This window comes from Orcinus orca, chromosome X, assembly GCF_937001465.1.
Source record: "Orcinus orca chromosome X, mOrcOrc1.1, whole genome shotgun sequence".
Lineage (NCBI taxonomy): Eukaryota > Metazoa > Chordata > Mammalia > Artiodactyla > Delphinidae > Orcinus > Orcinus orca.
The window spans coordinates 30,972,517-30,986,793 of record NC_064580.1 but is presented as its reverse complement, the minus strand read 5'-3'; the positions used below and the strand labels follow the sequence as shown (position 1 = coordinate 30,986,793).

The following is a 14,277-nucleotide window of genomic DNA, read 5'->3' as shown; positions in this document are numbered from 1 at the left end:
AAAGACAAAGCCTGGAATGGGAAACTGCCCTTAGCAGTTACAGGCACACTTCATTTTGTTGTGCTTTGCTTTATTGTATTTCACAGATAGTGCTTTTTCTTTTCTTTTTTTAACAAATTGAAGGTTTGTGTCAACCTTGCTTCCAGCAAGTCTTTCAGTGCCATTTTTCCAACAACGTATTCTCACTTCATGTCTCTGTGTCACATTTTGGTAATTCTCACAATATTTCACACCTTCCACCAGCAAAAAGATGGACTCGCTGAAGGTTCAGATGATGGTTAGCATTTTTTAGCAAAAATGTATTTTTTAATTAAGGTATGTACATTGTTCCTTGACATAATACTATTGCACGCTTAATAGACTGCAGTATAGTGTAAACATAAATTTTGTAAGAGCACTGGGAAACCAAAAAATCCTTGTGACTCACTTTATTGTGCTATTCACTTTATTTTGGGGGTCTGGAACCAAACCTGCAATATCTTCGAGGTCTCCTTTTACTTTGGGGTTGTGGGTAAATCAGAGAGAAATCACCTGAGGCAGGAATAGAATGTGTCCTGTGCTCTTGTCCCAGTGCAGGTGAACACTATGCAAATTAGATGTTTTATTCACACTGTCATGTCTCCAGGGAGTTTCTGAGAAATAAGGGTGGTACTCCCTTGAGGGGGGATGCCCAGAAGCCACTGGACTGGCACTCTTTGCCCTAGTTGGGGGAGCCAGAGCCCATTCCACTAAAAAAAATCATTCAAATTAAGTTATCTTGATTGTAATTTGGCAAACTCTAGGCAAGGAATAGATATTCGTGGGTGGTTAAATGAATGAAAGTGGGAGTGGTTTATAAAGAAGGGCAACTGAGAGGGAGGTACGTTTTAGGTCCGTGAAACATTTTAGAGCTTCGTGTTGCATCTACTGAGGAAGTCTACCTCATGTTGACCTTGAATGACATACTCTAACAGGGAAATACTAGTTTTCCTTGCTAAGCAGGATTTTGCCTGATAGGGGTTTCTTTGCCCTAGAGCCCTGCTTATTCTCTGGCATCTCCTGGATTGAAAGTTAAATCTCAGTGTAGTGGGTTGAAACTCCAGGGGACAAATTAATCATAGTAAGAACTGGCATCCTTGAAAGTCTCAGTACCGGCCAGGCAATGGGCCAGGCACTTCACAGGCATTATATAAATTCTATCAGTCCCCAAGGCAGAGCTTCTCAAACCCATTTCACAGATGAAAAGACCGAGGCTCACAGAGTTTGGTAATGTGTTCAGTTTCACACAGCTGTTAAGTGACAGTGTTGGAACTAGACTCCTGGCCTAACTAAGTCTGACGCCCACACTTTTCCATTCCTCCCAGCCCGAGGCCAACTTTGTGTTCCTTAATTCACCTTACTTCTCACTCACTACAAAATATATCTCAGGTGATAAAAAGGAGGACTCTGTGCCCAAAACACTGGATGGGAATACATAAGCACAGCAATAAGTGTCTCAAAATAGTTGAAAAGGGTGAAGAAAGCAGAGGAAGATATTTAGTGACAGTATGATCATCTACATATCCAAAGTCAGATAACCTCAAAAGATCAGGGGCTCAGAAAATCATGCTGCACAGCCCTTCGCATTTGGAAGTTAAATCTATTCAAAGAGAAGTTACATAAAAGGCTAAGTCTTGCTGGTAAAGAGAAGGGAAAAACCAATGTATTTTTTTTCTTTGACAGCACATCCATCCTGCCTTGTGTTACAACTTCCCTACTTCACATCACTCCTGGGACGGAGACCCAGTCTCTGAAGGGTTTGCAATAGGGAAACCGGTCAAGAGTTTTCAGGGATGGGCCCTTTCCCAGGAAGCCTTTAATCAAGAAACAGGAGCCACGATGAAGGGCCCCTTACGGGTGGCCTGGGGAGAGCAACATGCCAGGCAAAGTTGTCAGCCTGAGCATGCCCTCACTTACTCTTCAGGGTTCTCAGGGACTTGTGAGTCCTACCTAGGAGGATGAGCTCAGGTCAGTAGAGGGAGGAGTCCCAGTCTCTGCCACATGTGGTGGTGAGGACCCTGAATGAGGAATGAAGGAAGCACACCCGCCACCCCCGAACGGTGTGTCCCATGGACTCCTGACCCTGCCGTCAGCCCTCAGAGTCCCCAGACAGCCTTGGCAAGATGTGGCTGAACCTGATTTCCACGTAAGAGGTTGAGAAAGTGAAGACTTTGGCCTGAGGTTGGCCAACTCAGGTCAGTAGAGATAGGATTTCCAAGGTGCGCCAGGAGGAAGGTGAGCACCCTGAAGAGTTCAGGGCCCACCAAACCCATATCAGCGGAGACCTCACAGAATCCTCCCTGTTGCCGTGACAGATCCTGGTGTAAATGTCAGGAAGAGACGGCCTCATATCCTTCTCGGGGATCACAGAAAAGTGCGGAACTTGGTTTGAGGGGGAGGTCCCAGGGCAGCAGAGGGGGGAGTCTTAGGCCTTCACGTGAGTCAGATTTAGGGTACTGAGTTAGAACCCTGAGTGGGATCACCATCATATGGTCTCAACCTGCCTGATACAGTTGTCACTCATGGCATGGCAGGTGTGGCCAAGTAAGGCCACCCTCACCTCCTCCTATTGGATCTCAGGGAAATAAGAGCCTTTCTCTGAAGAAATGTCCTCAGGTCGAGAAAGAGGGGAGCCTCAGGCCCTGCCAGGAGTCAAATCAAGGAAACTGAGTGAGGACTGAGAGGCCCACCCACTCTTGCATAGAGGGGAAAACTGGCCCTGCACCTGCACTCAAGACTTAAATCCCCAGGGAAGGGTGTGAGGCTGAGCAACAACCACCACCCCCCATCAGTTTTTTTTTTTAGTTCACTTTATTTTTTTTTAAAGCAGTTTTAGGTTCACAACAAAATGGAGCAGAAAGTACAAGGAGTTCCCATGTACCCTCTTCCCCGACACAGCTCACACCTCCCCCACTATCAACATCCCCCATCAGAGTGGGCCGTTTGCTACGATCTATGAAGCTACATTGACACATCATTAGCACACAAAGTCCAGAGTTACATTAGGCTTCATTCTTGGTGGTGTACACTTTGTGGGTTCTGACGAACGTATGATGACTTGTATCTACCATTATAGTGTCATACAGAGTAATTTCACTACCCTAAAAATTCTCTGTGCTCTATTCATCCCTCCCTGCCCCCAACCCCTGGCAACCACTGGTCTTTTTGCTTTTTCTATAGTTTTGCCTTTTTCCAGGATGTCATGTAGTTGGAATCACGCAGCATGTAGCCTTTTAAGATTAGTTTCTTTCACTTAGTAATACACATCTAAGGTTCCTCCATGTCTTTTCATGGTTTGATATTTATTTCTAGCACTGAACAGTATTCCATTATTTATCCATTTACCTGCTGAAGGACACCTTTGTTGCTTTTAAGTTTTGGCAATTATGAGTAAAGCTGCTATAAACATCGGTGTGCAGGTTTTTGTGTGGATGTAAGTTTCCAACTCATTTTGGTAAATACCAAGGAGCATGATTACTAGATTGTATGGTAAGAGTATGTTTAGTTGTTTTTTTTTTAAAAAAAACAATTTATTGAGGTAGGATGGGCATACAAAAACCGTACGTATTTAATGTATACAAATTGATGAGTTCGGAGATAAGTATCCACTTGTGAAACTATCAGTCACCGCAGTTTATGCCATAAACATATCTATGACCTCCAAATGTTTCCTCCCACCCTTTTTATTTTGTGTGTGTGATAAGAACACTTACCATAAGATTTAACCTGTTAGAAAGTGTACAATATAGTATTCTTACCTGTAAACTCTATGCTGTATAGTAGATCCCTAGGATTTACCTTGCATAACTGAAACTTTGTAACTTTTGATTAAAACCTTCTCATTTTCCCCATCTCCATAGCCCCTGGCAACCACCACTCTACTCTCTGCTTCTCTGACTTTGACTATTTTAGATTCCTCATATAAATGACATCATGTAGTATTTGTCCTTCTGTGTCTGGCTTATTTCACTGGAACATAATGTTCTCTAGATTTGTTCACGCTGTCATAGCTGGAGAAGTTTTAGCTTCTTTTTAAAGCTGAATGATATTCCATTGTATGTATACTTTACACTTTATCCATTCATCCATCGGTGGACATTTAGGTTGCTTCCATAGCTTGGCTATTAGGAATAATGCTGCAATGAACATGGGAATGCAGATATCTCTTCAAGGTCCTGATTCCAATTCCTTTGGATAGTAGTGGGATTGCCGATAATATCGTATGTTATTTTTGATTTTTTGTTTTTTTTTTTTTGACGTACGCGGGCCTCTCACTGCTGCGGCCTCTCCCGCTGCGGAGCAGAGGCTCCGGACGCGCAGGCTCAGCGGCCATGGCTCACGGGCCCAGCCGCTCCGTGGCACATGGGATCCTCCCGGACCCGGGCACGAAGCCACGTCCCCCGCATCGGCAGGCGGACTCTCAACCACTGCACCACCAGGGAAGCCCTATTTTTGATTTTTTGAGGAGCCTCCATACTGTTTCCCATAGTGGCTGGACCAATTTACATTCCCACCAACAGTATAGAATATGTTTAGTTTACTGAGAAGCTTGCAAACTGGCTTCCAAAGTGGCTATACCATTTGCATCACCACCAACAATGAAAGCGTTCTTGTTGAATCCCATCCTCACCAGCATTTGGTGCTGTCAGTCCTCTGGATTTTGGCACGTAGTGGTTTCTGGTTGTAATTTTAATTTGCAGTTCCCTAATGGTACATGATGGTGAGCATCTTTTCATATGCTTGTTTGCCATCTGTATATCTTCCTTAGTGAGGTATCTGTTCATATCTTTTGTCCATTTTTTTAATCGGGTTGTTAGTTTCCTTCTTATTGAATTTTAAGAGTTCTTTGTATATTTTGGATAAAAGCCTTCATCAGATCTGTCTTTTGCAAATATTTCCTCTGAGACTGTAGCTCATCTTCTTGTTCTCTTGCTGGTGTATTTTTGCAGATTAGAAGTTTAAGGGAATGAAATCTAGCTTATCAATTATTTCTTTCATGGATCCCCATCCCATTTTTTATGAGTTCTGGAAGGAGGTGAGATCCTTGGTCTGAAGGTCCAGCCCTCAGTCAGCAAAAGGAAGAGTCCATGACCCTGTGCGGTATCCAAGTGAGGACTCCAAATGATGACTTAGGATCTAACAAGCTCAGGACAGAGAGGTACCCACAGAGCTTTAACTACTGGGTTCCCCCTGATAAGAGTGGTGGGCTGAGGTGCCCCTCTCACTTCCTTCTTGTGGGTCCCGGAGAGCTTTGGGGTGTCACCTTTAGAGTAACAGAGAGGGGAGTTTCCAGGCCTTGCCAAGAGCTGTCATGATAATCCTAAAGCTAAACATAGAAGACCCCCTGCACTGAAAAACACAAGTGGCCCCACTATCAACCATGCTGTCACCCTAGTCAGTAAAACACAGGGCAGGCAGGCTGCAGCCTAAGGCTCACCGTTTCTCCACTGGGTTCTCAGGGACAGGTTGACCAGGAGAACAAGAGCCCTGCAGAGTCCTAGGGCAGTGCCCTCAAGGAAACCTGCAGAGATGGACTTGGTTAAAGCTTACGTGGAATCTCCCTGCTGAAGGTCCTCACATCATCTCATTCCCCCTCCTCCTCCCTCCTCCAAGTGCGGGCATCACCCACACTCCCGCCTGCTGTTCCTGATCACACTCATCATTCCCTAGGGTCACAAGAGTAAACTCAGTGCTCGTGAGAAATGCCAGCATGCCCGGGGTGAGACCCAGGATCTCCAGGGTGCTCAAACCACTGAGCAGGGAAGAGTCCCCCTTCTCTTCCTCTCCTGTTTTGGGGATGTTTCCTTGGACTCCCCGGTGGCTGGCATTCCTAGGAGCCTCAGAGATCCACATCCACCATCGTTACTTCTCAGCTATTTCATGCACAATGTCCGAAAAAGATGTCAAGAGCCAAGATGAGAAAGTGCACGTCGCTCTAAAGCCTCAGCCTCCACTGAGAGCTTACGGAAGGACCTTCTAACCATGAAGGCAGGGATGTTGATGCAATTCCTACTGCAGAAATATAAAAGAGCCCATCATGAAGGTAGACATGCTGAAGGTTGTCAACAAAATGTACAGGAAACAATTCCCTGAGATCCTAAGGAGAGCCACTGAGCACATGGAACTGGTCTGCGGCCTTGACTTGAAGGAAGTCAAGCCGAGTGGTGATTCCTATGCCCTTGTCAGCAAGCTAGATCTCACCGATGATGGGCGTCGGAGCAGTGGCGGGCGGTTTCGGAAGAATGGGCCCCTGATGCCTGTCCTCGGTGTGATCTTCTTGCATGGCGACCGCGCCTCTGAGGAGGAGATCTGGGAATTCCTGAATGTTTTGGGTGTTTTTGATGGAAAGAGGCACTTCATCTTGGTGGAGCCCAGGAAGCTTATCACAGAAGATTTGGTGCAGGAAAATACCTGGTGTATCATCAGATGCGTGACAGCGATCAAGAGCCCAAGCTGAAACCAGCAAAATGAAAGTCCTGGAGTTTTTGGCCAAGGTCGATGATAGGGTCCCCACTGCCTTCCCATCCTGGTATGAAGAGGCTTTGAGAGATGAGGGAGAGAGAGCCCGAGCCAGGGCTGCAGCCAGGGCTGGCACTACTGCCATGGCCAGTGCACATTCCAGGGCCACATCCAGTCGCTCCTGTCACCCTTAGTGAGGTAGAGGCCGATTCTTCACTTTGTGGTTGGTAAAGCCTGTTAACCAGTGTTCCTGATATGCATAAATTCCTGTTGGCTTATTTTTTTGGTAATTTTCAAGTGATCTTCTTTTCAAAAGAAAGTTTATTTAGATTCAGAACAAGCTTATGAATGACATGGGCACACACTTATTGCTCTTTATCAGATTTAGAAGTAAGAATTTTGTTTTTTGAAATACAAATTGAAAATTTTTAAATCATCGATGTGATCCAGAGCAAGACTGCATGGAATTGGAATAGGGATATCCTTGGTAATGTAAAAGAACTCCCCAGTAAAATAGGATAAGAAGATAGAGAAAACAAATTAAAATTGTTCACCTATGGGTTTGGTGTACTCCATTCAGTCTTTCTTTTCCAAAATTTAAAAGATATACACCTTTTAAAGTCAGGAAAAGATATATACCTTTTGCATTTAGGATGTGCTTAAATTATTCAAGAAAATATGAGTTTATGGGACTGTAAATTGATGCAGCCACTATGGAAAACAGTATAGAGGTTCATCAAAATATTGAAAATAGAACTACCGTGCGATCCAGCAATTCCACTCCCGGAAATTTATCTGAAGGAAAAGAGAACAACAACTTTTTTGAAAAGATATCTGCACCCCCCCATATTCATTTATTTACCATAACCAAGACATGAAAACAACGTAAGTGTTCATTGATGGATGAATGGATAAAGAAAATGTGATACACACACACTCACACACACAGTCATACTCTCACTCTCCCTCGGATATTATTCAGCCATTTAAAAAAAACAAAAGGAAATCCTGCCATTTGCAATAACACAGAGGGACAGACAAAGACAAATACTATATGATCTCACTTATATGTGGAAATTTAAAAAAAAAAAACACCCAGAGAACAGATTGGTGGTTGCCACAGGTGTGGGGTGGAGGATGGATGAAATGGGTGTAAATGGCCAAACGGTACAAACCATTTACAAAATAAAGAAGTCCTGGGGCTGTAATGTACAGCATGGCGACTATAGTTAATAATACTGTATTGTATATTTGAAAGTTGTTAAGAGAGTAGATCTTTTTTAATTGAGGTATAGTTGATGTACAATATTTTATAAGTTTCATGTACACAACAGAGTGATTCACAATTTTTAAAGGTTATATTCCATTTACAGTTATTATAAAATATTGGCTATATACTGTTTGTTGTGCAATATATCTTTGTAGCTTATTTATTTTTATTTTTATTTTATTTTTATTTTTTTGCGGCACGCCGGCCTCTCACTGTTGTGGCCTCTCCCGTTGCGGAGCACAGGCTCCAGACGCGCAGGCTCGGTGGCCATGGCTCACGGGCCCAGCCGCTCCGCGGCATGTGGGATCTTCCCGGACCGGGGCACGATCCCGTGTCCCCTGCATCGGCAGGCGGACTCTGAACCACTGCGCCACCAGGGAAACCCGCTTATTTATTTTATACATAGTATTTTGTATTTCTTAATCCCCTATCCTTCCCCTGCCCTTCCCCCTTCCCTCTTCCCACTGGTAACCACTAGTTTGTTCTCTATATCTGTGAGTCTGTCATATTTCCCTAGTTTGCTTTATTTTTGAAATTCTCCATATAAGTGGTATCATACAGCGTTTTTCTTCCTCTATCTCTTATTTCACTTAGCATAATACCCTCCAACTCCATCCATGTTGTTGCAAAACGGCAAAAGTTCGTTCTTTTTTTGTGGCTGACTAGTATTCCATTGTGTGTGTGTGTGTGTGTGTGTGTGTGTGCGCGCGTGCGCGCACGCGTGTGTGTGTATACAGAAGATGTGGTATATACATCTTGGCAATTGTCAGTAATGTTGCTATGAACATTGGGGTGCGTGCATCTTTTCGAATTAGTGTTTTTTTCCTTTTTAACAGTAATTTAAAGTTTATTCTGGCTATAATGCAGGTTATTCTGACTTTAAGGTAGCATACCTGGCATACTTCTGAGTCCGTTCCTGAGAAATTCTTTTGTACTTCTCTCTCTCTGTTTTATAGATCCATGCAGTCTATGGCACTAGGGGGGGTCATCTGGGTCTGGATCATATAGCAGTGAACAAATGGATGAAAGAACGTTAGAAACAATTAAAGGAGGAGACCACTGTGATCTTAGAATATTGAGACAAATGCTGCCATTAGTGTTAATGTCTGAATGATAAATTCTTGTTGCAAATGCAACCTTAGGTAGTTTGAAGGGGTAGTCTGTAGGAAAATGAATTGTCAAAAGGAATACACCACCTTGATATGGGTTTTCATTAGCTTCCATAATTGTGGCTTGCCAATGAAACATATTGTCCCCAGCTGGACCTGCAGAGCAGCGTGCTGGAGGGTCACGGGCCAAATCACTAAGTTCCTTATTAATCCCTTTCAGCACCATAGTCTGTGCTTTTCCTCTGGCCCCTCACAGTCCTGGTGTGTGCTCAAAGATCCGGTCAAAACTCTTGATTATCCGGGCGGCTGGGAAGGACTGTCTTTTCATCCTATCCTGGCTCTGCCAGACACAGGCACCTTCTTACTAAACAGAGAGGTTGGACTGGGAGGGTGGGGTCAGAGGCATGTAGACGAAGCTGGGGGGAAGGGTAGATGAGCGGTGGAAACCCTTAGACTCAGAGAACCATCGAGAACCTGAAGGAGACCATCCAACTTAGTGAGGGGGTGGGGTTGTTGTTTTTTGTTTGTTTCTTTTGGATACATACCCAGGAGTGGAATTGCTGGGTCATATGGTAGCTCTATTTTTAGTTTCTGGAGGAACCTACATACTGTTTTCCACAGTGGCTACACCTATTTACATTCCCACCAACAGTGTACAGATCTCCACGTGCTTGCCAGCATTTGTTATTTCTGTTCTTTTTGATGATGGCCATTCTGATAGGTGTGAGGTAATACCTCATGGTAGTTTTAATTTGCATTTATCTGATGATTAATGATGTTGACCATCTTTTCATTTGCCTGTTGGCCACCTGTATGTCTTCTTTGGAAAAATGTCTATTTAGGTCTTCTGCCCATTTTTTCGATTGGGTTATTTGGGGTTTTTTTTAACTGTTGAGTTATATGAGCTGTTTATATATTTTGGATGTTAACCCCTTATTGAGCATATCATTTTCAAATATTTTCTCCCATTCCACAGGTTGTCTTTTCATTTTGTCAGTGGTTTCCTTTGCTGTGCAAAAGCTTTTAACTTTAATTATATTCCATTTGTTTGCTTCTGCTTTTATTTCCTTTGCTTTAGGAGACAGATCTAAAAAAATATTGCTATGATTTATGTCAAAGAGTGTTCCACCCATGTTATCTTCTAGGAGCATTATGGTTTCCACTCGTATATTTAGGTCTTCAATTGGTTTTGAGTATATTTTTGTATGTAATGTTAGAGAATGTTCTAATCTCATTCTTTGACGTGTAGCTGGACAGCTACACGTCAAAGAACGAGATTAGAACATAAACAGAATTTGGCGATACAACAAAAGGAAATATGCATTTACATTTGAGCCAGTAACTCCAATTTTTCAGAAATTAACCCCGAAGGCACATCCACAACAATGTAAAAATACTGCAATGTCCGTGAATATATTAATTGATAAAAACATGGTATATTCACAGAGTGGAGCACTATACTATGTAGCTATAAAAAAGAATGAGCATGATCTTTGTAAACTAGTATGGGGTGCTTCCAGGATAGTTATGGATATAGATATATAAAAGAATGTGTGAGTTTGGGGCTAATGTCAATGATACCAAGCCCAGTGCCTTCCCATCCTGGTATGAAGAGGCTTTGAGAGATGAGGAAGAGAGAGCCTGAGCCAGAGCTGCAGCCAGGGCTCATACTGCTACGCTGGCCAGTGGGTGTTCCAGGGCATGTCCCAAAGCTCCTCCGGTCCCTAGTGAAGGCTGAGCGGATACTTCACATTGTATTTAAAGAAAGCAGTCAGTCTTCCAACTAGTGGAGGGCCAAGGTGTGGCTCATGGGAACACAACATATAATATATTTGTGTTCCTAGACAATATGCACAAATCGGAGATTTTTCTTTTTTCTATTTTTAAATGTTGTTCCTTTCAATTAAAGATGTGTTTAGCTTCAGAGTCTAAGTTTATTAATGACATGACTCACACATTTAGTGCAGCTTATCAGGTTGAGAAATAAGAGTTTTGGTATTATGTAACACAAACTGGAAATCCTCGAATCATTTCTTGTCATTCGGAAAATTGGAATATGGATTTTTTGTGAAAAAGGAAATTATTCCACAGTAAAGTCTGTGTGATCATGAGATACAGAAAAAAAAACTGAAGAGGTATTCACTTCTTGGTTTGTTTTATTCCTTTTAGTCTTTCTTTGTAAAATTGAAGTATATATACCTGGATTCGGTTAGCTTATTTAAGAATGTGGGAGAAGTGAAATCACAGTATTTTGCCTTCTTGCACACGTGCTCTTTTTTTTTATTAATTTTTAGCTGCGTTGGGTCTTGGTTGCTGCAAGGGCTTTCTTTAGTTGCGGCGAGTGGGTCTACTCTTCATTGTGGTGCGTGGGCTCCTCACTGCGGTGGCTTCTCGTTGCAGAGCACGGGCTCTAGGCACGTGGGCTTCAGTAGTTGTGGCACGTGGGCTTCAGCAGTTGTGGCTCGCGGGCTCTAGAGCACAGGCTCAGTAGCTGTGGCGCACGGGCTTAGTTGCTCCGCGGTATGTGGGATCTTCCTGGACCAGGGCTCAAACCCGTGTCCCCTGCATTGGCAGGCGGATTCTTAACCACTGTGCCACCAGGGAAGCCCTGATCTTTAATTGTTCAAATATCAATTTAGCGTCTGCTCTTCAGAAGGCTTTTGGATGGTACTGGGGATGCTAAGAAACATAGACCCAACCCCTGCCTGTAGAATTCTAGAGTCTAAGAGCAGCATTCATAGAAAGCAGCTGGTGAACGAAGATCTAAAGGCCCAATAAAAATCAGGGGTAAGAAGTGGGGGTTGAGGGGTTCCTCATGAGGAGTCTAGTGTAAATGTCCTGATGCAAGGCACTTTGAGACTTTAGGACAATATAAAAGTCCTGCAGTGGGAGATAATTTTAAGTTAGGCCGTATGGTGAGCCAGCCAGTGAGGCTGTGGAAACACTGAACAGGGGTCAGACCCTCAGATGGTGGGTCTCAGAGTTGAGAGACTTAAGCCTGGAATGGAAAACTGCCCTTAACAGTTACTTTGAAATCATGAGTAAACCAGAGAGAAATCTCCACCCAGGGCAGGGATGGAACGTGCCCCGTGCTCCTGTCCCAGTGCAGGTGAACACAGTGCACAACCTAGGTGTTTTATGCACATCATCTCCAAGGAGTGTCTTTGAAATAAAGGTGACAGTAGTCTGAAACTGGAAACTCAGAAGCCAGTGGGCTGATACTCTTTGCTGGGGGACAAGGAGTCAGAGCCCATTCTATTAAAAGGGCATTCGCATTCAGTTTTTTTTTTTTTTTTTGGTTGTAATTCCGCAAAGTCTACGAGAGGTGTACGTTTTCGGTGACGGTAAAATTAATGACGATAGGGGTTGTTTAGATGAAAGGGCAGCTTGGAAGGAAGAAAGAGTTAGTCTTGGAAGCAAATTCTAGAATATTTGAATTTCATTCAGTTGGAAGGAAAATGTAATTTTCATATTTGATTTATTGGGGAAATTAAAGATTCTTTGTAAACAGCACTTTGGACTGATTTGGTGTTCCATGTCCTAGAATGCCACATATTCTCTGATATCTCCTGGATTTAAAAATTCCTTCAGGGTGGGTGGTATCGTCTGCAGCCAAAATAATCATAATCATGGTAAAAACAGACATTGTGTAAAGTCTCAATGTGGTCCAGGCGCTGTGCCAGGTGTTTTACATACATTACCTGCATGCCACTAGCCCTGCAAAATAGGGCTTAACAAAGCCACTTCACCTGAGGCTCACGGAGCTTGGTGATGGACCTGAGTTCACACAGCTAATAGGTCACATGGCTGGGACTGGACCTCTGGTCTGAATTTGTCCAGAGCTCGCGCCATTCCACTCCTCCCAGCCTGAGGCTGATCATGAGTCTGTTAATTCACTGTGGTCATATGAGGATCACCCTGACTTTTAACTTGGAATTCTTAGGAGAGTAGGACCTTGATGTAAGACAAGCAGCTTCAGGAAAGCAGAGAGTGGAGTTACAGGATTGATCATGTGTCAAGGTGAGGATCTGAATGTGGACTAAGGGTAGCACGCACAGCATAAAAGGAGGCCCCGGAAAAATCTCTGATGTTGTCATCCCCGGGAAGCTCTGGCCATAGATGTCAGGTTGATTTCAGCCTGGAAAGTCTCAGTGAGGTGAGGGTCTCTGTCTAATGGGGTTGGCCTCAGTTTTGCAGAGAGAGAGATAGAGACCTGAGCCCTAACAAGAATTCATGTGACGATGCTGAGTGTTATGAGGGGACCCCCAAAAGCAGAGGGGGCCAAATAGAATTCTGTACAGTTCTTAGCCCTGGGAGACCCAGAAGAGCTACTGCTGAGTCATCCCCTCATTCCACCCGAGTGATCTCAGGGAGGGAAGGGCCTCATCTAGCAGGATCAGACTCCAGTTCTGCAGAGGGGGACGTCTTGGCCATAACCAGAGTCAAGGTGAGGACCCTCAGTGCTAATGAGGGGTCTCTCCCCCAAGGAGGGAGGCTCACAGGGTGGCGCCCGTCTTGTCAGGCAGAGATGGTCGGAGCAGCGCCCTGACTTCCCCCCACTAGGGCCTCGGGGAGGTGAGGGCTTGGTTCGGAGGCTGGAGGACCCAGGACCATAGAGGGAGGGGTCCCGGGCTCTGATAGACGGCACCAGCAGGACACAGGGACCGCTGACCCCTGAACAGTGGGCGTTCCCGCAGAGTCCCGCCCCTACCGTCAGCCCTCGGAGACCCCACGCAGCGCCGGATGCGGCTCCCCCGGATTTCCGCTTCGGAAGTGAGGAGCCCGACCGGGAACCGCGGCGTTTGTTCGTCCGAGCGTGGGTTTTCAGGACTCGTCCGGAGCCACGGTGAGGACCTGAATGTAGCCTGAAGGGACCTTCCCTCCCCTCTCCCCACTTAACAAAGGTAACCCCCCCGCCTCCCGCCCCTGCCTGCCATCAGCAGCGTGGGACCCTGATCTGACGTATATGCCAGAGGAGTTGCCGTCTGGAGGGCCTCAGAGAGTGGAGGGCCTTTGTCTAGAGGGGGCGGCTTCTTAGGCAAAGGGTGTAGTCTTGTCCCCAGCAGGTGAAAAGTGGGACCTTCAGAGCTGACGAGGGTCCCTCCTTCCGAAAGGCGTGACTGCACGGGGCCCCCTCCCGCCTTCACTCGCGTGATGCCCTAGAGTAATTCAGGCTGAGAGAACCCCTCATTTCTGCCTGGGGTGGGAAGTGGGGTTGGGGGCTAGGGGACGTTCGGGTAGAGAAAGGCCTTTATGGAAAGGGGGCAGGACTTCCCTGGCGGTCCAGTGGTTAAGACTCCTCGCTTCCACTGCAGGGGGCGCACCTTCGATCCCTGGTGGGGGAACAAAGATCCCACGTGCCACATGGTGCGGCCAAAAAGAAAGGGCGGGGGCGTGGACCAAGGGGGTGTTCTGTACGCT

General features: G+C 45.1%; 2 pseudogenes; one reads left to right on the top strand and one right to left on the bottom strand.

Annotated features, from left to right (window-relative positions):
• The first annotated feature begins 1,857 nt into the window (after positions 1 to 1,857).
• LOC101285837 (melanoma-associated antigen B4-like) lies at positions 1,858 to 6,671 on the top strand (annotated as a pseudogene).
• A 1,944-nt stretch (positions 6,672 to 8,615) lies between these two features.
• Positions 8,616 to 9,267, bottom strand: LOC125963107 (ubiquitin-conjugating enzyme E2 D3-like; annotated as a pseudogene).
• Positions 9,268 to 14,277: the final 5,010 nt, after the last annotated feature.